Source organism: Podarcis bocagei, assembly GCF_964188305.1.
Source record: "Podarcis bocagei genome assembly, chromosome: 3".
Taxonomy (NCBI): domain Eukaryota; kingdom Metazoa; phylum Chordata; class Lepidosauria; order Squamata; family Lacertidae; genus Podarcis; species Podarcis bocagei.
In genome coordinates, this window is record NC_138127.1 from 2,577,747 (window position 1) to 2,605,584 (window position 27,838).

The window sequence follows — 27,838 nt, forward strand, 5'->3', positions numbered from 1 at the left end:
ATACATTATTTACACAATGGGCCCCACATGATTGGCTAATTCTGGGATTCTCCCGTAGGCCAATCAGGTTGCGGATTCACTTGCACGTGGAGTTGGATTGGGTAGCTCCTGCGGACCAATCAGACTGCTGCATTCTGAATCCTATTGTTCTAGGACCAATCAGACTGCTGCAATTTGGAGCCTATTCAACTCAGTACATAACACAAACAATCTAGACTTAGGGGTGGGCAGTGAGATGGCCAAGTCAGCTGACGATAATAAATTGCTCGGGGGACAAACAGAGATCGCAGAAAGCTTGAAAAGGACTTTCCCAAATGGAGTGAATGGGCAATAAAATGGCAAATGCAAGTCTGTGTAGTAGACAAATGTGAAGTGATGTGTCTCAGGAGGCAAAAATATTAATTTCACGTATATTCTCGCAGGGTCTGAACTAGCAGTAACTGACCAGGAACATGATCTTGGGACCATTGCTGGATGAAAATGTCAATCCAGTGCACAGCATGTGTGGAAAAGGCACATTCCATTCTAGGGATCATTAGGAAAGGAATTGAAAATAAAGCTGCCAATATCATAATGCTGTTATAGACATCTGTGCAGTCATCCAATGGATGCTTACTCAGAAGTCAATGCCCCTTAGTTCAATTTGACTTTTTTCTCCAGGTCTTCTTCTTCAATCGCTCATAGCTGAGTAAGATTGTCTTCCATCAACACGGTTTTAACAGTGAGTCCGTAAGTGACTGTGGAGGCCAATTCTGGATCCACATGTCCTTTCACAGTGGGGACATAGGTTTCTGGGCGGGAGTTGATCACGGTGACGGTTTGCCAAGTGTGCCTTCCTCTTAGCGCATTTCTCCCTTTGGTCCTGAGTTTGAGCGCCTTCAAAGTCCATGACACCTTTGGTAAAAGCTGTTCTCCAGTTTGAGCGCTCGCAGGCCAATGTTTCTCAATTGTCGTGCTTATACTGCATTTTTAAAGATTTGACTTGAGAGAGTCTTTAAACCTCTTTTGTTGACCACCAGCATTACACTTTCCATTCTTGAGTTGGGAATAGAGTAGTTGCTTTGGAAGACGATCATCAGGCATCCGCACAACATGACCAGTCCAATGAAGTTGATGTTGAAGAATCATTGCTTTGACACTGGGGATCTTTGCTTCTTCCAGTACACTGGAATTAGTTCGCTTGTCTCCCCGAGTGATATGTAAAAATTTTCGGAGGCAAGGTTGATGGAATCTTTTGAGGCACATGGAGGATTGCAGACTCAGAAATAAGTTGTCTGCATACTTGAATGGATTTAATCAGTAGATCAATCCATCAAATGTAATAAAATAAATAAATTAAGAAATTTCTATTAATAATAAAAAAGTATACGAAACAATTCTTATGCTGAGCTGTGCTTCAAAATAACAGGTCGAATGCTGCAATAAGAGCCACAGTGCTTTAGCTAGTAAATTTCCACAGTCCCTCTTCTTACATATGCATGGCATCTTCCTAGGGGTTTTCAGGCTAAGCCGGCCACTTCTGTGAGGCTCTGCGACAATCCTTTCTAACTCTGAATAAATTTGTTTAGCAAAATCAAAAGCCAGTTCAGGCTCTCTGTGTCTCTCTCAACATCTGAGTACATGCATATATTTTAAAAGTGCTTCTGCATTCCTTAAAAAAACGTCCACCAATTTGCCTAGTACTTTAAGATGTCAAATTGTAGATGGTGTCAGATGCTTGCTAGGCTACAGCTGAGAAAAGCACTGATCTGAATTAGGCGCTGAATCTCTTGATTTTCTATGTTATGATTTAAAAGGGCCATCTGAGTCTGGGAGTATACTCTTTTACCTGAATTGATTAGTTTGAAATAAATGCCATCCTCGAGGGTTACATTAGCCATTACACATTTGATCTGTGGTCCAGAGTGGAAGATCCTTCAGGGACCCAGGGAAAGCCAAAGAGGCCTAAGGCAAAACATGGTTTTATTAAAATGATTCTTGTAGGAACTGGAAGAGTGAGACCTACAAGTATCTTTCATAGCTGCCTAAGTAAGTTGGGGGGGGTGTAAAAATCATCCTGAGTCAAACCTGGATTGGAACTATTCATAGTTCTCGTATGTAAGGAATACTTGGGAAAACATGAGAGTAATTCTTTAAACGTTGCAAGGATATCTCACGTTTTTGTTTTATAAAAATGAGCAACTGCCCTGGGTAGGATGAGGGGTACAAAATTATGATTAGGACTGCTGTGGGATCGGGAAAATTAATCTTCCTTTCCTGGGCAAATTTCTTCAGTCTACACTGTCCTCCCTGGGCTGCTATTGCCCCGTGGGACTAAGACAAACTTCAGATGTATCTGAAGAAGTGTGCATGCACACGAAAGCTCATACCAATACCAAACTTCGTTGGTCTCTAAGGTGCTACTGGAAAAAATAATTTTATTATTTATGCCCCGCCCATCTGGCTGGGTTTCCCCAGCCACTCAGGGAAATAAAAAACTACATGACCTTTGTAAACATCTGAAGGCAGCCCTGCTTTGGGAAGCTAGAGAGAGAGAGAGAGAGAGAGAGAGAGAGAGAGAGAGAGAGAGAGATTTTATTAAGTTTTCAATTTTATGCCTCAAAATAAAAATCTTACATAGTACCATACATTCAGGGACTTCCATCCTTCCCCTTCCATGGTTCAATTAGTTTATCCACCATTCCTGCATATTTTACTATAACCGTTTTATTCAGTCCTGGCGCTTTCCCGAGGAAAACTCGTGTTTGACCGCTGAATCGGAGCAAATGGCTGTCCAAGTTTTCCGCGGAATACCATTTGCTCCAATTCAGCAATAAAATGCAGAGTTTCCTCGGGAAAGCGCTGGGAGGGGAAAGAGCCACACAAAAAGTGTGGTCAAAAGGAAGTTCTCCTATCTCACATCACTCCAGTGTTTGTTATTCTGTTGAATTTACCTTAATGCTGACAGCATTTTCAGCTGTGCACATTTTGCATATACTCAGCAAAAAAAAAAATTCCACTCCTCTTTAAATGCATGTTCTTATTGCTCTCTTATTCTATATGTTACACCAGCTCCGTCCGCAAATTCTGTCATCTTAAGTTGCCAAACCTTACCTGGGACCTCCCTCACTTTCCATTTTTGGGCTAACAAAACTCAGGCTGCTGTTGTTGCATACATAAATAACCCCCCCCCCCGGTCACCTGGGGACCTCCGTCTGAATGATTCCTAGCAAAAATGCCTCCGGTCTTTTTGGGAAAATTGTTTTAAACATTTTTTTTTATCTCGTAAATCGTTTCCCAATATTCTTTAACCTTTTTACATGCCCACCACATATGAAAAAAGTTCCCTCCCTGTATTGGGAAGCTTTTACAGTGGTACCTCGGGTTAAGAACTTAATTCATTCTGGAGGTCCGTTCTTAACCTGAAACTGTTCTTAATCTGAGGTACCACTTTAGTTAATGGGGCCTCCCGCTGCCACCACGCCACCGCCACACAGTTTCTGTTCTCATCCTGAAGCAAAGTTCTGAACCTGGGGTACTATTTCTAGGTTAGCAGAGTCTGTAACCTGAAGCGTCTGTAACCCGAGGTACCACTGTAATGTGTGATGTTCTGTTGTGTTTTGGTATATTTTATTGGAAGACACCCAGAGTGGCTAGGGCTACCCAATCATGCATGTGGGGTACAAAAAAACAATTTTTTAGTAACCTAGTCACATATATTAGACTGTGGGTGTCAGCACATAGCATTTTTAAAAAATGCTATCTGTTTCCCTGGCTTTAAACTTTGATAGCTATCTTGATTTATATGAACTGCTAGAGTAGCAGGAGGATATTGATTTCTCTGTGGTGCTGCCCTCGATTTCTTTGGGGAAAAGTAAAACAAGAGCACTGATTTCCCCTAAAACAGCTCTCTATTGAGAAGTAACAGCTTTATGTGAGCTCTCCCATTTTTCTCTGTGGAGGCGTGCAGGGAATGTGCTTCTGGTTCCCAAAAGGCAAGGCTTTTTTCAGGAACAAGGTAATAACTACTCTGGAAAGTGTTGTACTAAAAGGGTGGGGGGCAGGGGAGACTGTACAGAAATGCCTAAGCTACACTGTGAGTTTCTTGGGTAGCAGATCACAGAAACAGACCTGGGAACTGCTCTCTGCTTGTCCACCTAGTCGAATATTCTCCACATTGAATGGCAGTGACTTTCCAGGGCTTCTCGGACAGAGACTCCATCCCTGCTATCAGATCCCTTTAACTGGACGTGGCGGGAAGTGAACCTGGAAATGCAGAGTGTGTGCTATGTCCTTGAGCTATACTGTCTCTCCATATGGTCCACTGTATGCAGTTCTACCCACACAATTTCTTTCTAGTGGCTTTGCGGGTTGCACTGTCATCTAAACCACTGAGCCTCATGGGCTTGCCGATCAGAAGGTCAGTGGTTCAAACCCTGCAATGGGGTGAGCTCCCGTTGCTCTGTCCCAGCTCCTGCCAACCTAGCAATTTGAAAGCACGTCAGTGCAAGTAGATAAATAGGTACCGCTGTGGTGGGAAGGTAAATGGCGTTTTCCTGTGCTCTGGCTTCCATCATGGTCCTCTATGCGCCAGTAGCGGTTTAGTCGTGCTGGCCGCATGACCTGGAAAGCTGTCTGTGGACAATCGCCGCCTATCTCAGCCAGAAAGCGAGATGAGCGCTGCAATCCCATAGTCGCCTTTGACTGGACTTAGCTGTCCAAGGGTCTTTTACCTTTTGGTTTTTTTAAACCTTTATTCTGCGTAGAAAGGGACTCATTACCATTCCCAATAATACGTTGTTCTGAGCAATTATGGAACAATTCAAATACCGTATTCTTTTGCTCTATAAGACGCACCAGACCATAAGACGCACCTAGTTTTTTGGAGGAGAAAAACAAGAAAAAAAATATTCTGAATCCCAGAAGCCAGAACAGCAAGAGGGATCGCTACACAGCGATTCCTTTCGCTGTTCTGGCTTCTGGGATAGCTGCGCAGCCTGCATTCGCTCCACAAGACGCACACACATTTCCCCTTATTTTTTAGGAGGGAAAAGGTGCGTCTTATAGAGCGAAAAATACGGTAAGTCATTAAGGGCAGCGGTAAGGCTCCTCATTGTAGCCTAGGTTTGTACAGCTTCATGGTTAGCAAGGGCAGAGTTTAACCACCAGTCCTGGTTCGAACAACACACTTAAGGACTTATCCAGACTTCCTTTTGCACCACACTTTTTGTGTAGTTCTTTCGCCTTCCAGCGCTTTCCGCAGGAAACTCTGCATTTTATCACTGAATTGGAGCAAATGGTATTCTGTGGAAAACTTGGATTGCCATTTGCTCCGATTCAGCGGTCAAACACGAGTTTTCCTCGGGAAAGCGCCAGGACAAAAACAAACAAACCTCTAAAACCAAAACGCTCAGACATGGAGGTTTAAAGCCCAGACCTGTACCATGAAATGTGGTATAGAATTGGGTCAGGCACAAAAAGGGCCAAGAGGGAAGAAAGCAGGCCAATATCTTTCATTGGCATGAGCTCTTGTAAGCTGTTATTAATCAAGTGCTACATGACTTCCTTAAAGCTTTAAAAAAGGAGAGTAACAGCCAGCAAATCGTCAGCTCCAGCAAACCATTGCGCACTAGTAATTAATGCTGCAGAAGAGAAAAGCGATGGCCACGATCCAGACGACAGCACAACTAGTGCCACCCATCCATTGAAGCTTTGGGTTTCTGTTCTTTGGACAGCAGGCCTTCAGCCAGAGCTGCTTATGGAATTTGGACTTTCGCAAGCAGTTTGCGATATAGCAGAGGGCATGATGCCCAGCAGAAAGAAAGAAAGAAAGAAATCAGCCCAAAGCTCTTGGGGTCCTGTAAATTAGCATCCTGCATTATTGTAACTGGCATTAAAATAAATAAAATATTATATTGCTAGACAACTGCAATCTGCATTTTACTCCAAAAAACATTCCAGAGGATTTAAAAAGCCAAATCAATTGCATCACTTATATTAATTCCAAAGGAACTATTCCAATCATAAACATGTCCCATAATGTTTGATTTTCAGACATGGATATGTGATTTTTTTACAAGATATGGGACATGCAAGGCTGAAATTATTTTAAACAGTGGAGTTTGATCTACTGCTGGAAGAAACCACTTGCATGTCTTTTGCTGAGAGTGAGAACCCAAGGAATTTTAATGCAAACCTTTTGCACTGTAAAACCCCATAATCTAACCTCATATTTTGTGATTTTTCTTCTTCTTCCTGCGTCGTTGGGAAGGGTTGAGAAATGAGGATTGTCCGATATGCTCCGCTTACTCCTTTTGCGGCTGCTGCGGACACTCCAAGGTGTTTTCAATATGCCTGCTTCTTGCCTCATGGTTGTCCTCGCCTAATCTTCCAGATTGTGCTGTAGATTAGAGGAAAAGAGTAGGGAAGAAATTTGATTCTGTTGGCATTTTAAAGACAAATCGACCCAATTCTCACTTTCTGAAACAATATGAGAACCTAAACAGAGCTATCTCTGAATTTTGATATGCAGCTTTACATCAATGTGTGTAAAAATGCATATACTGGTATTAGTGGGAATAAAGTGCATGTGTTAGTAAAAATAGCATGCAAGAATATATTATATTTGGGGGAACTGCTTTGCAAAAGCATTCCTATTAGGTGCAACCGCACACACACATGTCTATATCAGGAGAAAATGCTAGTGCGTTTTCATGAAGATTAAAAAATAATAATTCTCAATCTCTTCTGGAAGTGTGGAGAACCTAATTTAACCTAATTTAAAACGGAAAACATGGTGACAGAGAAACTGAAATTAACTGTTATGGTTTACATCTTGGATTCTTTGTATTCTTTCTTTTTGTTCTGTTTGTGTTTCTCTAAAACAAATAGAAAATATTTTGGAAAAGAAACTGAAATGGAAAGTTTTCAATTAGATTAGGATCATATGAGCCAACCCCTAGGGGCTGAGATCTTTTCTGTCCCGTCCCCCCCCCATAAAATATTTGAGGAGTCTGCCCCTCCCAGTTGATGAGCATTGCCATTCTCTCCCCCACCCCCTTTTAACATGTTGAATAATTGTTTAATGGTGATATATATATATATATATAATGATTTTACAAATATAAAAGTATAACAATCCAAATTACATATCCATATTTAGATATTTCTCCAAATTTCTGGACTTCCCACCTTTCCCTCCATGGGTCCTATTGTACACCTTCTCAACTGCATATTATTTCATAATCCATATTAGATTATTAGAATCCTGCTAATGTTTTCATCTGTTTATAGTAGTCTCCTAGATAAATTATAATTTCCCCCCATTCTGAAGTTTTGGCCTTCTTAGTTCCTGATCTTTTTGGTCAGTTTTGCCATTTTGGCATAGTCCAACAGCTTGGTCTGCCATTCTTCTCAGGTAGGGACATTATTTCCATCTCTGGGCCAGTAACATCCGCGTGGCTGTTGTCGCATACATAAAAAGACTTTTATGTTCCTTTGGGATATCAGTACCTACAATTCCTAATAAAAAAGCTTCTGTGTTGTTGTTTTTTACAGAGGTTGTTTTAAACATTTTCCCCCCAGTTCATTATACAGTGGTACCTCAGTTTACGAACTTAATCCGTTCCGGAAGTCCGTTCTTAAACCAAATCCGTTCTTAAACTGAGGCGTGCTTTCCCTAATGAGGCCTCCCGCCGCTGGTGCACTTCCACCGTTCGTAAAGTTTGCAAACCGGAACACTACTTCCGGTTTTGCGGAGTTCGTAAACCGAATCATTCATAAACAGGACTGTTCTTAAACCAAGGTACCACTGTATATCATTTCCAAGAATGCTTTTATTACCTTACATGTCCACCACATATGGTAGAAGATGCCTTCTTTCCCCTTACATTTCCAGCAGGTATTTGTACTTGTCTTATACACTGGCATTGGCATTCAAATGATATGTGTGCCCTGTGTCTTGTGATCAGTTGTGCAGGACAGGGCTTACCTGGGCCCCTCAATATTATATTCAAGATGGCACCCCTGGTTGGACTCTACTAGTAGATCTCTGAGTGATTTGCAAGTATTTCTACCCCCTAATTGTCGAACAACAGCAACAACTAATCCTCATCCCCCCCCAAAAAAAAAATTCTGGAAAAGGATACATTGGAGCAATGTTTCCCAAGCTTGGGTCTCCAACTGCTTTTGGACTACAGTTCCCATCATTCCTGACCACTGGTCTTGCTAGCTAGGGATGATGGAAGTGCAGTCGGACCAGGATCGGTGTTATATGCTCAAACTGTCTTGCTCCGGTGAGCAACCGGGCCGCTGAATTCTGCACCAGCTGAAGTTTCCAAACCGTCTTCAGAGGCAGCCCTATGTATAACGCATTGCAGTAAAGTAACCTGGAGGTTACCAGAGCATAGACAACAGTAGTTGGCTATCCCTGTCCTGATAGGGGTGTAGCTGGGCCACCAGCCGAAACTGATGGAAGGCACTCCGGGCCACAGAGGCCACCTGAGTCTCGAGCGACAGCAAAGGATCCAGGAGGACCCCCAAGCTACAAACCTGCAGTGTAACCCCATCAAGAGCAGGTGATCTCCCACCCATCTGGTCTAGGGAACCACCCACTAACAGTGTCTTATCTGGATTGAAAGGAGAATGTTAGCCGCTTTGAGACTCCTTCGGGTAGTGATAAAGCGGGATATTAAATCCAAACTACTCTTCTTCTTCTTCTTCTTCTTCTTCTTCTTCTTCTTCTTCTGTTTGTTGGCTTTCAACCAGTCCATTACCGAGGCAAGGCACTGATCCAGTGCTTCCACTGCCTACAAGGCTGAAGTCTGCCCATCTCTGCTGTAGCTATGACCTTTGCTTCTTGAATTCCTTCCCTGGCACAAGAGAAGGTCAAAGCAGACTGGAATAGGAGAGCTCGGTCTTAATTTTCACCGGCAGTGCCTGGCTGCCACCTGTTCGCTCTCTCCTTAATAGCCCCGGGATTTGGCCAGTTCTGGGCTTCCTGACACCATCAGATGGAGAGCCTAAAACTCCAGATACAATTTTAGATAGAAATAATGTGTAGGCTGCTGGCATTGCCAATTCACTGGGCACTGATGCCCCTGGGTGGGCTAGAAATGTTTCGTCTAGTAAGTGTACATTGCTTTCTTTTGCTTTCTTTTGTTGCTTCCTGGCCAGAGGACACAATGGGTTGGATCCATGCTAGTAGACACATTGAACTTAGTAGACATGGCTAACTTAGGCCCATTAACTGCAGTAAGTCTACTTTAAGTAGGACTAGCATTGGCTACAGAGACATCACCTTGCCAACAAAGGTCCATATAGTTAAAGCTATGGTTTTCCCAGTAGTGATGTATGGAAGTGAGAGCTGGACCAGAAAGAAGGCTGATCGCCAAAGAATTGATGCTTTTGAATTATGGTGCTGGAGGAGACTCTTGAGAGTCCCATGGACTGCAAGAAGATCAAACCTCTCCATTCTTAAGGAAATCAGCCCTGTGTGCTCACTGGAAGGACAGATCCTGAAGCTGAGGCTCCAATACTTTGGCCACCTCATGAGAAGAAAAGACTCCCTGGAAAAGACCCTGATGCTGGGAAAGATGGAGGGCGCAAGGAGAAGGGGATGACATGGTTGGACAGTGTTCTCAAAGCTACCAGCATGAGTTTGACCAAACTGTGGGAGGCAGTGGAAGACAGGAGTGCCTGGCGTGCTCTGGTCCATGGGGTCACGAAGAGTCGGACACGACGAAACGACTAAACAACACTGTTCAAAATGCAAACCTTGATTCAGTCATCCATGAATTACCCATGTCTTCTTCATCCATCAAACCCCATAAGGAATGAGATGCTTTATAAAGACACAGATGTGCTAAAGATATTTCCTTCTCCTGCTCTCCACATGTCCCCTGGCAGATCTTTGTAGCCTTGGCAGTCAGACAGGCTGTCATGGTAAAATCCAGTTACAGATAGGTAGCCGTGTTGGTCTGCCATAGTCAAAATAAAAAAATTCCTTCCAGTAGCACCTTAAAGACCAACTAAGTTAGTTCTTGGTATGAGCTTTCGTGTGCATGCACACTTCTTCAGATACACAGAAAAACTACCAATTCAGTCAAGATAATGTTCTGCACCGGCTATATACTTTAGACCTGAGACCTGATCTCGTTATTTTGCCGGGAGGGGAGAATCTGTCTGAATAGCACTTGCATGCTGTATGGGAAACCCTGGCCCATTAAAATCAATGGGAGGTTCTGCTTGACCCATTGATTGGGGCTGCTTCCACTTATATCACTAGTTCCCATTCATTTCAATGGAAATTGAGCACAGCTAATGTGATCTGGCTCTGGGCCCTTCTAGGAAATGTTTAATTGTGCATTCTTTCATAATTACACAGTATAATTGCAGTGTTTCAGCCCATCTGTTTGCTTTTTCCAGTAAAAGCAAAAGGGTAGCAAGGACAGTCAGAAACATAGAAAGCTACTTTAGACCAAGTCAGAGCCTGGAGTCCATCTGTCTCAGGGTTATCAACACTGATGGGCGGCAGGGTTTCTGATGGGGGGGGCGTTTCCCCAGACCATCCTGGAGACATGAAGGATGGAACCTCAGATCTTCTGCATGAGCGCTGCCCCTTAGGAGGCCTACAAACTGAATAGGAGATGCATGGATTCCTATTTCCTAAGGAAATAGTGACTCAAAATGTTATTTCGTCATGGTATCAAATACAGTGGTACCTCAGATTACATACACTTTAGGTTACATACGCTTCAGGTTACAGACTCCACTAACCCAGAAATAGTGCTTCCGGTTAAGAACTTTGCTTCAGGATGAGAACAGAAATTGTGCTCCAGCGGTGCAGTGGCAGTGGGAGGCCCCATTAGCTAAAGTGGTGCTTCAGGTTAAGAACAGTTTCAGGTTAAGTACGGACCTCCGGAACGAATTAAGTACTTAACCCGAGGTACCACTGTAAATCGGATACGCGGGTCGCGCTGTGGGTTAAACCTCAGCGCCTAGGATTTGCCGATCGCATGGTCGGCGGTTCGAATCCCCACGGCGGGGTGCGCTCCCGTTGCTCGGTCCCAGCGCCTGCCAACCTAGCAGTTCGAAAGCACCCCCGGGTGCAAGTAGATAAATATTGACCGCTTACTAGCGGGAAGGTAAATGGCCAGAGCAGCTTTGTCACGGTGGCCACGTGACCCGGAAGTGTCTGCGGACAGCGCTGGCTCCTGGCCTCTAGAGTGAGATGAGCGCACAACCCTAGTCTGTCAAGACTGGCCCGTACGGGCAGGGGTACCTTTACCTTTACCACTGTAAATCAAATAAATTTGTTTTGACTTGGCACTCACTTTTTTTTTTATGGTAGACATGAGGGCCACAGTAAAAATCCACCATCCTATTATCCTAGAATTTGGAATGCATGGCACTGTATTGTTTTTTCATTTACACACACACGCGCGCACACACACACACACAATTTTATTGTGGTCCATAGACCCAAAATACACTACATTTTAAAAAAATATTTACATTGTCTCTGTTGGGCGGGGTATAAATAAATTAATAATGATAATAATACTAAGAAATCATTTTTGTATTATTCCTTTGTATTCATGGATGCATATTTGTATTTACCTTCACACTGATTTGAAGCCACTTTGTGCCCTTCCTAAAAGGCTCCTGGGAGGCCGGAAGGACATTGCTGGAATAACTCTTGGGTTGGGACAACTGGCTAAAGTGTTTTAAAATGTTCAAATCTTGGTTCCTCTGTTTTGTTTTTGTTGGGCTGATGTTGGTTAAATGTTTGATCGGGGTTGGCGGTTATTTTAATTTGGGTATAAGTGTAAACTGTTTATTATTGCTATTACTGTTGTTGGTTTCTGTTGATTTATTGGTTTGCTTGTTGTTGTTGTTTTAATGTTTGATGCTTTGTTGGGTTGTAAGCCGTCCAGAGTGGCTGGGGAAACCCAGCAAGGTGGGCGGGATATAAATTAAACACTATTATTATTGTATTATATATGGCATCTCCTGTGTTCCTGTCTCTTTCTTGTGTAAACACTGGGAAGTCATCCGAGGGAAAGAAGGAACGGAAGATGGAACAGTAACGAGAGAGGAAGATGAACAAGAGGAAATGCTTTGGCTTTCTTCCAGTTGTGCAGGATAACTGATGGAATTAAGGGGCTGGGCAAAAGGCTTTGTGGGAAAAGTGGTTTTGAGGAAGGATTTGAAAGGAGAGAGAGAGAGAGAGAGAGAGAGAGAGAGAGAGAGAGATGATACCAGTTAGGTGTTTTGGAAAGGAACACATCTTGGCATCCATGGAAGCACTAAGGGAGATTAATTTAAAAGGAGGAGAAAACTATCTATCTATCTATCTATCTATCTATCTATCTATCTATCTATCTATCTATCTATCATCTCTTAAGAGATTTATATATGGCCCTTAACAAAAGGGGGGGGCATAGGATAGGTTACACAATGTACAGCAATCTAAAAGCACAATAAACGGAAGCGTTAAAACAATTCTTTTAAATTACGTACCATCATAGAATTGTAGAGTTGGAAGGGACCACGAGGGTCATCTAATTCATCCCTCTGCAAGGCCCGAGGTGGGGCTCCAACCCACAACCCTGAGATTAAAGAGTCTAATGCTCTACCGACTGAACTATCCCAGCTGTTGTAAATAGCTTGATTAAAAAAACCCCACCAGAATGTCTTAACCTGTCTGGTGCTAAAAGCCAAGCAAAGAAAGGTGGGTTTTCACCTGGCATCTAAAAGACGACTGAGGGGAGGGGAGATGTCCTTCAGTGGGGGGGGGGGGTGTCACCTGCACTTCTGTTATGTACTGAGTTGAATAGGATCCAAAATGCAGCAGTCTGATTGGTCCTAGAACAATAGGATTCAGAATGCAGCAGTCTGATTGGTCCTAGAACAATAGGATTCAGAATGCAGCAGTCTGATTTGTCCTAGAACAATAGGACCCAGAATGCAGCAGTCTGATTGGTCCACAGGAGCCATCCAGTCCAGCTCCAGGTGGAAGTGAATCCACAACCTGATTGGCCTACAGGAGAATCCCGGAATTAGCCAATCATGTGGCGCCCATTGTGTAAATAATGTATATAAAGCAGACACTATGGGGGAACTTCCATTCCTCTTCACCACTATAAGCTGAATAAGAGCATGAAATCCACTCTCGACTCCAAGTATATTTCAACTTCGTGCCTCATTTAATGCAGGAACTACCAGGAGAGCCCCTTCTGATCTTAACACACGAAACATATGTCCGGCAGTGGCAAGCCCTATTGAGTCCCCCCACCCCATGCATAGATAATAGGCATGGAGAAGGGGACAGTGGGGTTGTGCCACATGGCACTGGCCCCAGGACATCTTGGTATTGACACACATATCTGCAGGAAAAGACTTTTTATGTATGCAACAACAGACACACAGATGCTACTAGCCCAGAGATGGAAAGAAGAAAGAGTCCCTACCAGGGAGGAACTAAGCTGACGGACTACACCAAAATGGCAAAGCTGACTGGAAAGCTCAGGAACCAAGGGGAATTTTTTTTAAAAAAAAGAATGGGAGAAATTTATAATTTACTTAGGAGACCACTGTAAACAGATGAAAACATGGTTGTTGTTGTTTAGTCGTTTAGTCATGCCCAACTCTTCGTGACCCCATGGACCAGAGCACGCCAGACACTCCTGTCTTCCACTGCCTCCCGCAGTTTGGTCAAACTCATGCTGGTAGCTTCGAGAACATTATCCAACCATCTCATCCTCTGTCGTCCCCTTCTCCTTGTGTCCTCCATCTTTCCCAACATCAGGGTCTTTTCCAGGGAGTCTTCTCTTCTCATGAGATGGCCAAAGTATTGGAGTCTCAGCTTCGCGATCTGTCCTTCCAGTGAGCACCCAGGGCTGATTTCCTTCAGAATGGATGCGTTTGATCTTGCAGTCCATGGGACTCTCAAGAGTCTCCTCCAGCACCATAATTCAAAAGCATCAATTCTTTGGCGATCAGCCTTCTTTCTGGTCCAGCTCTCACTTCCATACATCACTACTGGGAAAACCATAGCTTTAACTATATGGACCTTTGTTGGCAAGGTGATGTCTCTGCTTTTTAAGATGCTGTCTAGGTTATGATGAAAACATTAGGGTTTTAATATCACTTGTAATGTAACAGGTACAGTGATACCTCAGTTTATGAACTTAATCTGTTCCAGAATCTGTTCTTAAACTGAATCCGTTCTTAAACCGAGGTGCACTTTCCCTAATCAGGCCTCCCGCCGCCGGTGCCCTTCCACCGTTCGGCTTCCATTCTTAGACCAAGGTAAAGTTCGCAAACCAGGACACTATTTCCAGTTTTGCAGAGTTCGTAAACCAAATCGCTCATAAGCAGGACTGTCCTTAAACCGAGGTACCACTGTGTTATGGATAATATGGATGAATACAAAATATAGATTAAGAAATAATATGTAGCTGAAAATGTTCACATTAGGACATGTGGAAGGGATGGGGAAAGTTGCGCGAGTCAGAGAAATCTCTATACGGATATGCATTTGGTACTGCTATAAACTTATTTTTGTAAAATCAAATAAAAATGATTTTTTTAAAAAGACACACACATCTGCATTAGAAAGGCCCACACATGCATGGTTTCCCCAATACAGCTGTCTGCTCATCCACAGAGAAGCCGTGCAAGAAAAGAACTGAGCAGGGCAGTCTGGGGTTGAAGGCAAGAAGAATGCAGGTGAAGGTATAACGATTTGTGAGGACAAGCAAGGAGACTGGGGCCAAACTGTAGAGATGGTTAACAATAAAGGCAAGGAGCTTGTGCTCAGTGAAAGGATTTGAGGCAGGGTAGGAGGGATGAAGGAAGTGCATAATCTTAGGTCCTCCTGCTTTCATACAAATCCCTAAATAACTCTGGACCCTGTTAATTTTGCTACCACCCTGGTGATTCTTGGTTTATGGCACCATGGCGGTGAGCTTTTTCTTTTTGAAATATTTTTTATTTGATTTTGCAAATATAGAATTATAACAATACAAAATGAATATCTATGTTTAGAGATTTCTCTGAATCTCTGGACTCCCCATCTTACCCTCCCTGGGTCCAAATGTCACACTTTTCCAACTGCATATTATTCCAGAATCCATGTTTTATATCACTCCATTTTATTCCTAGTGTTTGCTACATTACTAGTGTTACTGCAATGCTGCTAATCTTTCCATATGTTTACAGTGGTCTCTTAGGTAAATTATAATTTTTCCCATTGAAGTTTTGGTCATCTTGGTGCCTGAGCTTTCCGGTCAGTTTTGCCATTTTGGCATAGTCAGAGGTCAGCAAACTTTTTCAGCAGGGGGCTGGTCCACTGTCCCTCAGACCTTGTGGGGGGCTGGACTATATTTTGAAGGGGTGGAAAAATGAACAAATTCCTATGCCCCACAAATAACCCAGAGATGCATTTTAAATAAAAGGACACATTCTACTCATGTAAAAACATGCTGATTCCCGGACCGTCCACAGGCCAGATTTAGAAGGCGATTGGGCTGGATCCGACCCCCGGGCCTTAGTTTGCCTACCCATGGCATAGTCCAACAGCTTGGTTTGCCATTCATTCCTCTCTGGTAGGGACTTTGTCTTCTTTCCATCTCTGGGCTAGTAAGATCCATGTGGCTGTTGTCGCATACATAACAAGTCTTTTCTGCTCCTTTGGAATATTTGTACCTACAGATCCTAATAAAAAGGCTTCTGGTTATTTTAAACATTTTCTTCAATTCATTTTATATCATTTCCCAGAATGATTTTATTACCTTACATGTCCGCCACATATGATAAAAGTTGCCTTCTTTTTCTTTAGACTTCCAGCATATACTTGCACTTATCCTACACATTTTTACTAACTTACTAAGAGTCAAATACCACCGGTACATCATTTTCATATAATTTTCTTTCAGCGTACAACATGCATGATGGTGGGCTTTTTCAGTAGATGTGCCAGTGTTGTGAACAGCCTCCATGCTGAAATAGTAGAAGCCACATCAATATTGTCATTCTGCTGACTCTTGAAGGCACGCTTGTTTTGACAAGCGTTCCCCTGAACTTGAGCTTCCTGATCTAATTGTTTTGATTGCTCCTCCGTTTTAATTGCTGTGCTTTGTAACGGGCTAGTTTTATTGTCTATTTTAATCGTGGGTGCTTTGGATATTTTGATGGAGTTGTTTTTCATTGTGTGCTTTAATTATGTGTCAATATTTTATAACTGATGATAAAATAATGCCATTTGGGCATGTAAGCAGTACACAGGTAAATCAATGATAACAATGATTCTGGTAGCAGTAAAGTTCTAAGTAAAAGAGCAGAGAGCTTGCTTCTTTTGTGTCCATTTCTAGAGTATCAGCCGTTTGGGTTTAGAGACCTTCCCTCGTATTCCTCATAAAGTACAAGGATAAAACTGCATAAATAGTAATGGTGGAGGTGAGAGACAATCAGAATTTAATTTTTCTCTGTTTTGTTTAATGCTGGTTTTAATGCCTGTGTTGTTTATTTATTGATGTAAGTTGCTTTGAGTTGCTTTTGTAAGAGAAAGCAACTATTAAGTCATTAACTAACATTGTCACCATCTACCACAGCAAGGATGACCCAGCCAAACTGGAAGAACTCTGAAGCCCCATTTATTTCAGGGGAAGAGATTTAAACGTTCTTAATTCTCTAAACACTGCCACACACACACAGCACTTGATTGTTTAAAAGAACCCCTCAAAATGGTTTTACAAAGAGAATGACACAATAAAATTATCAGTTTAAAAAAAAGAGATAAAACAGCTCTTTAAATCATTCGAAACATAAAATCAACGATAGACAGAAAATGGATTAGAACAATATACCGTATTTTTTGCTCGATAAGACTCACTTTTTCCCTCCTAAAAAGTAAGTGGAAATGTGTGTGCGTCTTATGGAGCAAATGCAGGCTGCACAGCTATCCCAGAAGCCAGAACAGCAAGAGGGATTGTTGCTTTCACGGCGCAGCGATCCCTCTTGCTGTTCCGGCTTCTGAGATTCAGAATATTTTTTTTCTTGTTTTCCTCCTCCAAAAACTACGTGCGTCTTGTGGTCTGGTGCGTCTTACAGAGCGAAAAATACGGTACCCAAATTCTACACATCCAGGTCGGCTTGTATCAGTGGTACTGCTTTGAATATGACAAATTGAACCACTAAAGCTATATTTATAAAGAGAAACATGGCCTGTAAGATGTTATGTCACCCCAGCACAGAATAGTGCCATGTTATTGTTGTATTTAAAATGTCTTTGCATGTCTTGTGTCATTTCCTGAATGGCCATCTATACCAATGAGAAAAAGGCTCACAATACCTATTATTTATCCAGGCCTGGAAAGCTGTAGAATATTTCGGTGGCCCAAAGATGTACAGTGGTACCTCGGGTTACATACACTTCAGGTTACATACGCTTCAGGTTACAGACTCCGCTAACCCAGAAATAGTACCTCGGGTTAAGAACTTTGCTTCAGGATGAGAACAGAAATCACACCGCCGTGGTGTGGTAGCAGCGGGAGGCCCCATTATCTAAAGTGGTGCTTCAGGTTAAGAACAGTTTCAGGTTAAGAACGGACCTCCGGAACGAATTAAGTACATAACCAGAGGTACCACTGTATCTATTTCATCACTTATCCAACTTTTATTTCAACAAGTGGATAAACCAGAAGAACTTTTTTTTTATTTTTTGCATGGCATGCTTGGTTCAAGATATGTTATTAACGCCTACTGCAGCAATGAGAAAGAAATCCTATTCGTCTAATTTCAGTCTTTTTATTCATGAGACTGGCCTTTCCATCATAGCTATTTTTTCATGCAGTACAACGTGCTCCTTTTTCCTTTCTCTTTTTGAAAAAGGCATTTCAGAGAGCTGCAGGGAGAAAGAAAGCAAGGACAATGGGAGCGTTGCTCATTGCTGAGGGGAAATCAAAGGAACAAGTTAAAATAAATCCTCGCCAGAGGCCTCCTGTGTACCATTTTCATTTTGATACAAACAGTTTTCTAGGTGAATAAGGAAGCCGTTCCTGAGAAAACAGATTGGGGGCTAGTACATTGAGAAGTACAAAACCCTAGAGCTGATTTGCTCACTACCGATTAGCAGGTACATGTGAACCCACGGCTTGCCCCATGATTCACATAATGTTTCAATACTTGCGGGCACCATAGGAAGCCATATTTGGCCCAGGCAGCCCTCATTTAACCATCAGTTATCCCTCTAAGAGATCAAATCGGATTTGAGCTTTGACAGATCTATATTGGGTAGTGTTAGTAAGATAGAATTGGAAAGGACCTGAGATGCAACCATTGCCAGCTGTTGCAGGAAACCCACCACGATGGCATCCCTGATAGGTGTGGCCATCCATTCTTGGCTGAGGAAAACCTCCTAGGATGGGATTCAACTGTACAAGGACTTCTTGCTTGCACAATGGGTCTTTTCCCCTACTCCTGCCCCTGTGTTCCCCCAAAATTGGCTGGAGAGGGGTTCAGGAGAACCCCTGCAACAGCAAACAGGTGGGGAAGAGAGGAGGAATCGTTCCATCTGGCAAGCCAAGTTGCTTTCGCTGATGGGAACTACAGTAGTACCTTGGGTTACATGCACTTCAGGTTACAGACTCCGCTAACCCAGAATTAGTACCTCAGGTTAAGAACTTTGCTTCAGGATGAGAACAGAAATCGTGCTCCGGCAGCGTGGCAGCAGCAGGAGGCCCCATTAGCTAAAGTGGTCCTTCAGGTTAAGAACAGTTTCAGGTTAAGAACGGACCTCCGGAACGAATTAAGTACTTAACCCGAAGTACCACTGTATCAGAAGAGCACAAAGTTGAATTCTTGCCCCAGTGAAGGAAAGTTATCCGCCTTCTGAGGCAGCCTGTTCTGCTGTTGAACAGCTTGTGCTATTGAGTTCTTCCTAAAACTTAGGGTCAAATGTCAAGAAAGAGGACTCCTATCAATCCCCGGCATGTCTCAGTAGGCCTGGGAGAGAACCTTGTCTGAAATCTTGGAGTGTGTCCACTAGTCAGCATAGACAGTACTGATGGATCCATATTCTCTATGCTCCTTTGCAAGCTCCTCTCCATATATGCACAAAGATGGAAGGATCCTTCGTCACCAACAATGGAAGAATGGCTGTTAATCACAGAAAAGTCATTGTTAAAATTTGTTAAAGATTGGAAATCTCCCATAGACCTTTTGCATGAAAAAAAGAGAAAGAAATAATGATATCTGGATTTGAGGATTGAAGATAATTTTGTTTATAGAAAATGTTTTTTTGGGGTATAATATTGGATTGTATGAAGTGAATAATGTTTTTATAAAGCGGACAGGTGAAGTTATTTTCTGAATCTAATTTTTCTACCTTTTCTAACCTTTTTCTACTTTTCTAACCTCTTTTCTACTCTTTAATTTCTTTCTTTTTCTTTCTCTCTCCCCCCCCCTCTTGTGCTTTTATTGTATCTAGATAAAAGTCTAGGTATGGTTTTAAAGTGCGGTAATATGTTAAGTTTTGTATTTTTCTCTATAAAGCTTAATAATTTTTTTTTTTAACTAACAGATTCCAGGAGAGCCCACGCATTCACTTTCTCCTGCTAACCCATTGTTTAGCTTGATGTGGTGTAAACACCAGGCCTTTGAGAACCAAGGTGATCTAGCAGATAGCACATCTCACCTAGGACTGTTCCCCATTTATCAAAGAGGGATAATGATTAGGAGCAGTTTTGTAATTAGGACAAAACGATCGCAGAATGCCTAAGTCACTTTGCTCATTAAAAGAACTGCTGTATGGAGGCTAGCTTAGTAATTACAAGGACAATGTTAAGTGAGTGGAAAATGCTGGCGTTGCATAGTGTCCCAAAGTCACTGGTTTATATAGGATGTTGCCTTATAAGGTAAAAAGTAAAGGAACCCTGGACGGTTAAGTCCAGTCAAAGGCGACTATGGGGTTGTGGCACTCATCTCGCTTTCAGGCTGAGGGAGCCGGCGTTTGTCCACAGCATCTTTCCGGGTCATGCAGCCAGCATGACTAAACCGCTTCTGGCACAACGGAACACCGTGACGGAAAAAAGGGCGCACGGAAACGCCATTTACCTTCCCGCCACAGGGGTACCTGTTTATCTACTTGCACTGGTGTGCTTTCGAACTGCTAGGTTGGCAGGAGCTGGGACAGAGCAACAAGAGCTCACTCTGTCGCGGGGATTCGAGCCGTCGACCTTCTGATCGACAAGCCCAAGAGGCTCAGTTGTTTAGAACACAGTGCCACCCGCATCCCTTATAACAGGCTTCCTCAACCTCAGCCCTCCAAATGTTTTGAGACTACAATTCCCATCATCCCTGACCACTGGTCCTGCTAGCTAGGGATCATGGGAGTTGTAGGCCAAAAGCATCTGGAGGGCTGAGGTTGAGGAAGCCTGCCTTATAATGTCAGGCCACTAGTCTATCAAGCTCGTGGTTGTTTGCACTGACTCTCTAGGATTTGAGGCGGGGATCTCTCCTACCTGCAGATGGCAGGGATTGCACCTGTGAGTTTGTGTAGGCAAACATGCACCCTATCACTGTGCTGCGGCTCTTTAAATCTCACCTTGCCCATAGGAGCCTGAGGATAATAGACTAGTCCCATCCATGGCCAATAGGGTGAGGTTTCTGGGCAGGTGGGTGCCAGGTGCTTTTGACCTTTCATTGAATAAAGCCTTTTAATACTTTGCACTAGTAGGAGCAGCAGCGGATGTAAAAGCCAAGCAAGCAAGCCTGGACCGGTTCCAGCTGCACAGGAGTGCTCTGAATTTCTCTGGACCCAACCCTCTGTGTTCATCTCTATGTATTAAAATGAACAAGCGGGACCTGCGACTCAGTTTTGCTGTTGTGGACCACTCCTGCTGAGGCTATTCAATTCCGTCCGTTCGCCCTCTTGTCAGGTTTTCCATTTATCCATGCCGACTGTCAGGCGGCAGAGGACCCAACCCCCCATGGGAGGTTGCCAGGAACGGATAAGACAGGGGAAAGTCCTTACCAACTGCTTTTTATTCAATATTCACAGAGAGAGGCTTGGAAATGCAGCCTCTTTGAATAATGGCGTTGCCCCGAGTGATCCTTGGCCCCTTTTCTCCCACTTCCTCATTTGTCACCTTCTCCCCCTATGGGTGGCGCTGAAGGTCCTTTGATTCTGAGGCCTTTGCTCTACTACTTTCAATGCTCGCCAGGTTCTGGGATAGGAGGGGGTCTCGAATGCTTTCTAAGGACATTGTGTCCGTCAGCTGTTGCCAATGCCAGATTTACGTATCAGCTAAACAAGCTATAACTTAGGGCTACCTTAAGCAATTTGACATCATCTTCTTTCAGGAGACATGGCAGAATGATCCCATATTTCTCAATGGGTATAACTGCCACTACCTGCCCGCCTCTCCATCTCTAAAGGGCGGCAGATCTAGTGGCGGCCTAGCTTGCTTCTTTTCCACGGAGCTGGCGCATTCTCTAACAGCCCTACCCAGTTGCAATTCCTTAGCAACAGCCGCTTTACTTAGCCTCAAGAGAACTACTCTTCTACTGGTCAATGTCTATATTCCCCCAGGCCAAAAAAACCCTGTTGTCAAGGCTTCATGGGCTGAACTAGAGGCGTTTTTAGAACCTCTTGAATCTACTTACCCGTCTGCCCTGACTATTGTGTGTGGAGATTTCAACGCTCGTATAGGAACAGATGACAACAGTCTATACACTCATTTCAACCTATTTATGGACCCTGAAGAACAGACGGATATCGGTGCGACACGACTGTCCAAAGATAGCAGAAGCAATTCTTCAGGTCTCTGCTTAGTGCAGGCTGCCAGACGGAGGGAACTGCTGATATTAAACGGCAACATAGAGGGGGATCGCCCCGGGGAATATACCCATTTTTCCAAGGCAGGGGGAAGCGTCATAGATTATATTCTAATCTCAAGATTTGCCTACAGCTTTGTAAGGAAGTTCCAAGTAGGCCACAATACTCTGAGTGACCACCTACCTCTAACTCTAGAGCTTGCAGGTCGGCCTTTTGACTATTCTATTGCCGAGCCACAATATATACCTTCTGTAAATTTGGGTATACTTGCTCCCAAAAGACTCAAATGGTCCCCAATATTGAATGAAAATCTAACCCTCCTCCTTCAGTCAGCAGAGTTAAAGCTTATTCGATCCGCTATTGTGACAGGCAATTCAGTAGACGCGATCATGGAACGCTTTAAACTACTTCTGGAAAGACTGAAATCCCACTTAACAACAGCGATACATAGCTCCGCTACAAAGAGGGCAAAGGACGGAGCAAGCTGGTTTGACCTGGAGTGCCGGCAAACAAGGAGACAAACGAGAACAGCCTACCAGAGATATAGGAAATCAGGGACTGCCACCCTACTTAATGCTTATATTCATGCGAGACGGTCCTACAAACAATTATTAAGGAGAAAGAAATTGGAAGCTGAACGAGCCGCATGGCAAAGTTTGGTTAAGGCATCGCACGAGAAAGATACTACTTGCTTTTGGCGAACCATATCTGGTCTACTGGACCAGGAGCGCACCAATTCCATCTGTACAGTGGAACCAATGGAGTGGTTGCGTCATTTTCAATCCTTGTTTTATGACCAGGAAGTCCAACATTATAAACTACGCATCCAATTGGAGGACCTACCTCATTGGCCACCAGTAACTGTAAAGGAAGTTGAGAACTTAATCGCACAATTAAAGAACAATAAGGCCCCAGGGAACGATTATATCCCTGCCGAACTTCTGAAGTCTAACATTGGCTGGTGGGCCCCCCTGTTGGCGTCTTTATTTACCTGGATTGACTCAACGGGTCTACTTCCAGATGGCTGGACAGAGGCAATAGTTATTCCAATCTATAAAAAAGGACCTATGCCAGACCCGGCGAGCTATAGACCAATCAGCCTTCTGCCCATACCCAGCAAACTATATGCCAAACATCTTTATATTAAGCTAACCAGCTGGCTGGAAACTGAAGCTATTCTAGCGGAAGAGCAGGCGGGTTTCAGGCAAGGCAGATCCACCATAGACCATTGCTTCACCCTAGCCTATTTAATTGACAAATATGCCAAAAAATCCCGTGGGGTGCTATACGCAGCCTTTATCGATCTAAAGGCTGCCTTCGATTCAATTCCACGTGCAAGACTCTGGGACAAATTGAGCGCATCAAGTATAGACAAAAGACTATTATTTCTGATCAGCTGTTTATATAAAGACACGGTGTTGTATGTAAGAACTTCGTTAAATGGCCATCTCATAGGACCAGTTCCTGTCAGCAAGGGGGTCAAGCAAGGTTGCATCCTGGCCCCAGTTCTATTCAACTTTTACATCAATGATATGGTTAACTGTTTGTCATCTCCGGACTTCCATGCCCCCAAACTGGCTGACAAATCAATATCCGTGCTTTTGTATGCTGATGATGCGATACTCCTATCTCGAACAAGAATAGGCTTAAATAGGCTCATAGGTGAATTTTCAGCATACTGTAGGAGAGAGCAACTGGTAATAAATTATCAGAAAACAAAAATCATGGTTTTTGGAAGGAAATGCAGACAGTACAGCTGGAGGATGGATAACCAGACAATCGAACAGGTTAAAGCCTTTAAATATCTGGGTATCGTCTTCCAGTCGACCGGGTCCTGGGACGTCCATCAAAAATATGCCAAAGAAAAAGCAGCTCAAAGTATCAAGATGCTGTTGCGCTTCTTTTACACGAAGGGGGGCAGATATATCCCAGCAGCCTTTGAAGTCTTTCAGGCAAAACCTCTGGCGCAGTTACTGTATGGGGCACAAATCTGGACGGGGAACCACTGCTCAAGTCTTGAAACTGCTCAGTCTAAATTCCTAAGGCAGATATTCGGCGTCCCCTCCTGTGTCCCAAACGCAGCTTTACGACTCGAGGCCTGCCTTCCATCTGTAGAAACTCAGACCTGGCAAAGAACACTCAACTATTGGCTTCGTCTTAATCTAAATCCACCCGGTCTACTGCCTCTAGTAATGCAAGACCCTCATAAAAGCATGTGGTTCAAAACCGTGCATCAAAAACTCCTTACATGCGGTCTGCATTCGCAATCCCTACTATCAATGGGCCTCATTAAAGCAAAGAGTCTAATAGGCCAGCGCCTGAAAGACATTGAACGGCAAAACAACCTGACTATTTTAAAGAAAATGTGCCCATGGTATACTTACTTTCCCCCTTCCCACTTTGACTTCCCAGCTTCATATCTGTTTAAACTAACCATCCCAAAATACAGACGCGCCTTTACATTGGCTAGATGGGATGTTCTTCCCTCAGCTGTACTCGAAGGTCGTTACCAAAAGACTCCATTTGAAAAACGACTCTGCCCATGTAGAGATGGTAACACGGAAACAGTGTCCCACGTCCTCCTATCCTGCCCCCTTTACAAAGACCTAAGGAATGAGATTATTACTCCACTCATTCTCCCCAACCCCGGCCGTCCACAAGATATTATGCTGTTCTTTCTCTTATCTGATACGGATAGTCAGACAACAGAGATGGTCGCAAGGTACATCGAGAGAGCTGTGAAACTGAGGGCCACCATCTGAGTGACAGACTTGTTCATCTGACGGACCTCCTTTTGTTTGTTTCTATCCCCTTTTCATGTTTATCCTATTTTATTTTTAATTCTTGTATAGCTGTGGCCTGTTGGCTTTGCTAATAAAGTTCTGATTCTGATAGGGCTCCACTCTCTTGGAGGCCCCCCAAAAAAATTAAAGGGGAAAAAACCTGGATGTACAATTCCAATTGTATTTCAGTTCAACAATTACTTTGTTAAAATACATATTTTGTTATGTGCAAATGGCTTTAGATACCTATTACAGTGGTACCTCGGGTTAAGTACTTAATTTGTTCCGGAGGTCTGTTCTTAACCTGAAGCACCACTTTAGCTAATGGGGCCTCCCTCTGCCACCGCGCCACTGGAGCACGATTTCTGTTCTCATCCTGAAGCAAAGTTCTTAACCCGAGGTACTATTTCTGAGTTAGCGGAGTCTGTAACCTGAAGCGTATTTAACCCAAGGTACCACTATAGGTCCATAGATTACCATATGGCATATATTCAACACAAAAAACAGCAACAATTTGTTGTTGACGAAGGACAGCTGGACATATTACCTTCAGTAGCTTAGGGCCTCATCAAACCTAAATCTGGCCCTGGCTGATGCCCTCCTGGTGGTTCTTCTTCTTCCTCCTCCTCCTCCTCCTCCTCCTCCTCTCCCATTATTTCCCAGCTTTCCCCCTCATCTGCCTCTGAGCTGTGACCTCCCTCAATCCCCTGTTGCAATTCTGACCTGTCTCCTCCTTCTCTGGAAGGGTCAGACTGGGGAGGTGGTCTTCACCATTCCTCCTCTGCCCCGTCCCTGACGTTGACAGCTATCCCAAGGCTACTCAGTATGTTCACTCTAGGGAAAGGCCTGTAGCTCAGTAGTAGAGTATCTGCTTTGCTTTCCCAGGTTCAGTCCCCAGCGTTTTCAGGTAGAGCTGAAATCCCAGAGAGCCGTTGTAAACAATAATGAACCAGATGGACCAATGGCTTGCCTCAATATAAGGCAGTTTCTATATTCCTATTCCCTGGACTGTTTTGGGAGGTTCCTTCCATCTTACTTAGTCCCCACCCCCAGCCCTACTTTTTAAAAAGTATTTCAAACCTTGGGGTTCCCTTGATCTTGATGATACCTCCCTCTAGCACATAAATGGGGGTGTTTCAGTAAGGATCAGCATAGTAGCAGATGGGGCAGATGGTTGGTGGGGAGGGATTACTCACCTAGCCTCCCGATGCTAAGCACCACTGCTGGATCTTGGGAGGGGTGAGGCAGCAAGGAGCTTGGCATAGGGGTGGGTGGGTGGACCAATCACTCCTGACCAACACTCAGAAAACAGACCTGCAACAAAATGTCGCAGCATGAAATGTTTCTGCTTCACTGTTCTAGTCAGTCACCCAGGCCCTCAATCCACAATAATTCATTCCATGCCCCTTCCAGTAGTTTTCCATCCCAGCAGCAGTCGGACAGCAGTCTATGCTACTGAATATCTCCTATCCTCGTTGGGTTGCTTGGGGATTCCCCCTCCCAGATTTAAAGAGTCCCTCCCCCAAGAGTTGGGTATTTCTTCAAACTTTGGGGTCTCCCAAGCTTGTTCCTAGTATACCTGAAGGAGCGTCTCCACCCCCATTGTTCAGCCCGGACACTGAGGTCCAGCTCCGAGGGCCTTCTGGTGGTTCCCTCACTGCGAGAAATGAAGCTACAGGGAACCAGGCAGAGGGCCTTCTTGGTAGTGGCACCCATCCTGTGGAACACCCTCCCATCAGATGTCAAGGAAATAAACAACTATCTGACTTCTAGAAGACATCTGAAGGCAGCCCTGTTTTTAATGGAAGTTTTTAATGTCTGATGTGCTATTGTGTTTTTAATATTCTGTTGGGAGCTGCCCAGAGAGGCTGGGGAAACCCAGCCAGATGGATGGGTTATAAATAATAAATAATAAATAATAATAATAATAATAATAATAATAATAATAATAATAATAATAATAATCTCTGAGCCAACCATCGTTCTTTGCCATATGAAGTTGTAAGTGTTGGGAGCCAATTTATATATTGCCAAGGAATATGAAAATATGTTATGAAAGTGTACGTTGATACGACATATTTTTGTGTCAGCCTCCTTTATGAGAGGAGAATCAAATACCCCATACTGGAGAGTCAGAAGACCAACAATATAGTCTGCTAGGGACCCACAGATTCAGCCCTGTGGGGTCTTTAATATTCCTTTAACGTCTGTCGTCTTTAGCCTCCAATGAGTCTGGTACACACAGAGTGCTATGGATTTTGCTTGGTTGTTGATGCGAAGACCCAGCCTGTCTCCAGAGGAGCCCACAACATAAATAGAGTGGAACAATGCAGACCCTTGTGGGTTGAGGAAACATACAGACCCAGAGAAGGAGGTTACTTGCTTGATCAGCTTTTTAATTGCAGGGTTTTCGAGCAAAAGGTGGTCTTGAAGGCTTGTCATGTGGGTCCAGTGTTGCTAAGCACTTGAGGCTGACTGGGCCCTGAAGCATAATGTGGACTTGCTGTCTCCTTGGATACCATTTTTTCCCCTGCCCCTCTTTCTTCACACATGAAATATGCACTTCAGCTGAGGAGAGAAAATAGAGTTCTTGATCCTTTTCCCCTGCAGCTATTTTCGAATGCTGTGAGTTTATCTCTCACTTGCCTGACTGCCTATGCTAAATTCTACTTGGCGCTATTTCCCCATCGTTGTTGAATCTTATTTCTCCGAACATTTAAAGTCTGTCATTTGCCCACCCTCACTGGACCCGAGGAAGGGGAATTTGGCAAAGAGATGCTTCTCGTGGATGGAAGTAAACATAAGGTTGACTAAGTCATGCTCATGGTAGACTCATTGAAATCATTGGACTTCTTAATCATAAACTAACTCGTGTCCACTGATCTCAGTGGGCTACTCTAAAAATGATGTAGTCATATACAACCCATAACCAGATGAGACAGATTCTTGCCTGCTGGCACTCCCTGGCTGTCTTGGGCTTTACCCTCTAACCTGATGTGCCAGTTTTTCTTGTTTCAGATTCATTGAACTAATGGCTCATAGGATTTGTTTTGGATTTTTTTTCTTTGCGTCACCACTATTTGGGTTTTGCTGTTTGTGCCACTTTTCCTTAGGACGTCCCTATTTTCATTGGAGAAATGTTGGAGGGGTTGGAATTGTTGTTGTTTAGTCGTTTAGTCTTGTCTGACTCTTTGTGACCCCATGGACCAGAGCATGCCAGGCACTCCTGTCTTCC

At 43.6% G+C, this 27,838-nt stretch overlaps 1 protein-coding gene and 1 long non-coding RNA gene across 4 annotated transcripts in view; one reads left to right on the top strand and one right to left on the bottom strand.

Annotated features, from left to right (window-relative positions):
• The window catches only part of VSNL1 (visinin like 1), a 110,577-nt gene that overhangs the window by 15,059 nt on the left and 67,680 nt on the right, over positions 1-27,838 (top strand). The gene's annotated exons all lie outside the window — the stretch shown is intronic.
• The window catches only part of LOC308584511, a 158,734-nt gene continuing 131,905 nt past the window's right edge, over positions 1,010-27,838 (bottom strand). For 2 of the 3 annotated variants that reach the window (XR_014006865.1, XR_014006866.1), the window contains exons 2-4: positions 25,800-25,917; positions 6,206-6,379; positions 1,010-2,510 (exon numbers count right to left, since the gene is read on the bottom strand). This is a non-coding gene — a long non-coding RNA (uncharacterized lncRNA). Of the gene's footprint in view, positions 2,511-6,205; positions 6,380-15,710; positions 16,862-17,122; positions 17,933-25,799; positions 25,918-27,838 lie in introns of those variants that run through there. The other variant, XR_014006867.1, reaches the window with a different exon arrangement.